Genomic DNA, 2,500 nt, shown 5'->3' with positions numbered 1-2,500 from the left:
TTACCCGCCTCTGAACTCAGGTGACTTTCCACGAAAATTGAACCTTACCTGAGTGTGCGTGCCTGGCGGACCACCTTGACCGAGGGAGAGAGAGAGAGAGAGAGAGAGAGAGAGAGAGAGAGAGAGCAAGGGGGGGTAGGGTAGATAAAGGGAGGAGGGATGGAATAGAAGCATGATGGATGAGAGAAGGTTGAGAAGGAGGAGGAGGAGGGAGAGAGATAGAGATGAGGGATGCGATCAGCTGACCACGTGTTCCTCCAGGTGACCAAAAAGGGAGGGAGGGAGGGAGGAAGGGAGGAAGGGAGAGATGGAGGTAAGGAGGGAGGGAGGGAGGGAGAGAAGGAGTGGTTAGAAAAAAAAATACCTCCCCCATTTTTTACTCCCTCTCTCTCGCCCGCCCTCCCCCCCTCCTCTTATCTCTCTCCAGCCTACCGGTCTACACACACACACACACACACACACACACACACACACACATGACGTCAACCACACCCAATGCAACCTCCCACACACACACCCTTTTTCCTCCTCCTCCTCCTCCTCCTCCTCCTCAACCAGTACTATGAACACCCAAGAGTCGTGAGTCACTGAGTAAATAAATGATACGAAGAATTGTCATTGCCCACGTCACGGCCTCCTCCTCCTCCTCCTCTTCTTTATCAATCTCCTTTTTCTCCATCTCCTCTTTCTTCACCTCCTCCTCCTCCTCCACATCCTCTTATTTCTTCATCTTTGCACCTTCTTCTCTTTCTTCACCTCCTCCTCCTTCTTCATCTCCTCCTCCTCCTCCAACACTGGCATCACACAGGGAAGTACAGGTGTGTGTGTGTGTGTGTGTGTGTGTGTGTGTGTGTGTGTGTGTGTGTGTGTGTGTGTGTGTGTAGGCGGCGCACACCACTGTAAATCGCAAAGGTACACACATAAACACACACGGACAAATATTTTCAAGACCATATAGGTACATACACGCACATACACAGGTACACACGCATATATAGGTACACACGAACGAGTATTTCCACAACACACACACGGCGGAGTTCTCGTATGAAGGTACACATAAACGAACACACGCACATACACAGGGCTACACAGGTACACACACAACACAGGTACGGGCGTGGGCAGCTGCGCGTGTGTGTCGGTGTGTTGGCGCGGCGCACTCCACTGGCACGAGACGAGAGAGTGGTGAGTTTCTTAGGTCACCCCTGGCACCAATTTGACCCTGTACAAAAGGTCACGAGTGCCTTTCCCTACGCTCTCTCTCTCTATCTCTCTCGCTCGCTCACTCGCTCTCGTTTGTTCTCTCTCGTTCTTGTTCTTGTTCTTTCTCTCTTTCAAGCAATCTATCTATCTATCTATCTGTCTTTGTCTTAGTGTGTGTGTGTGTGTGTGTGTGTGTGTGTGTGTCTCTCTCTCTCTCTCTCTCTCTCTCTCTCTCTCTCTCTCTCTCTCTCACCCAACACTACATCCTCCTCCTCCTCTTCCCCCCTTCACACACACACACACACACACACACACACACACACACACACACACACACACACTTTCCTTCGGCACTTTTTTGCTCTCGGCCGCGCCTCTCTCTCTCTCTCTCTCTCTCTCTCTCTCTCTCTCATTCCTCCTTGACACCCAACACGCGACCTTATCCCTTGCACTGCCTACCTACGCCCTTCCTCCGCCGGGCCTCACATCCTAATACTAATACACCTTACCCCCTCCCCTCTGTTCTCCTCTCCTTTCTGTCCCTTCTGTTCCTCCTCCTGCCCCTCCTGTCCTATTCTCTTATGTCCCTCCTTCTCCTCCTCTTCTTCCTTGTATACGAGAGGTTCTAGTGTGTGGGTGTTTATGTGATAAGCTTGTAGGTATAGCGATAAAGGTTTTGTATATGTGTTTTAACTTTTTGCGTGTTTAGTTCTGGTTATGTTTGTCAGATTTTCTCCTTGTCTGTCTGTTTGTCTGTCTGTCTGTCTGTCTGTCTGTTTCTTTTCTAAAATTGCTTGACTTTAGTATGAGAAATGTTTTTTTGATATTTCACAGTCGTTTATCTTTCCTCTCCTCCTCCTCCTCCTCCTCCTCTTCTTGGAATCTGACACGAGTGGTATAAGTAGAAGAAAGGAAATACAGACCCAAACTTTGAACATTATGGAATAAATAAATCCTCACACGTTCTTCACCCCTTCCTAACCCCTCCAGACTCACCCCTTTCCTCACCTCTTCCACTCCCCTGTTGATGCTTCGTTTCCAGGGGGGTTGCAACCCCCACCCCCCCTAGATCCACCCCTGTACAAGATAGTGGACTTTTTAGTAATAAGTAAACTCGACATACCTGCTGGCTGCTCCTTTTAGGCTCCAGAAGTATTTACTGATTGTTGATTCTTGCACTCGTTATTTTTGGGCTCCACTGTGCATGTGTGGCGTCACTTCACTGTAAGCCAGAAAGCAGTGGATGACACTTGGGATTCTTTTTACCACACACAGGTATGTGAAGAGACAACCA

Source organism: Eriocheir sinensis, chromosome 16 (assembly GCF_024679095.1).
Source record: "Eriocheir sinensis breed Jianghai 21 chromosome 16, ASM2467909v1, whole genome shotgun sequence".
NCBI classification, from domain to species: Eukaryota; Metazoa; Arthropoda; class Malacostraca; order Decapoda; family Varunidae; genus Eriocheir; species Eriocheir sinensis.
Note: the sequence above shows the minus strand (reverse complement) of the source record.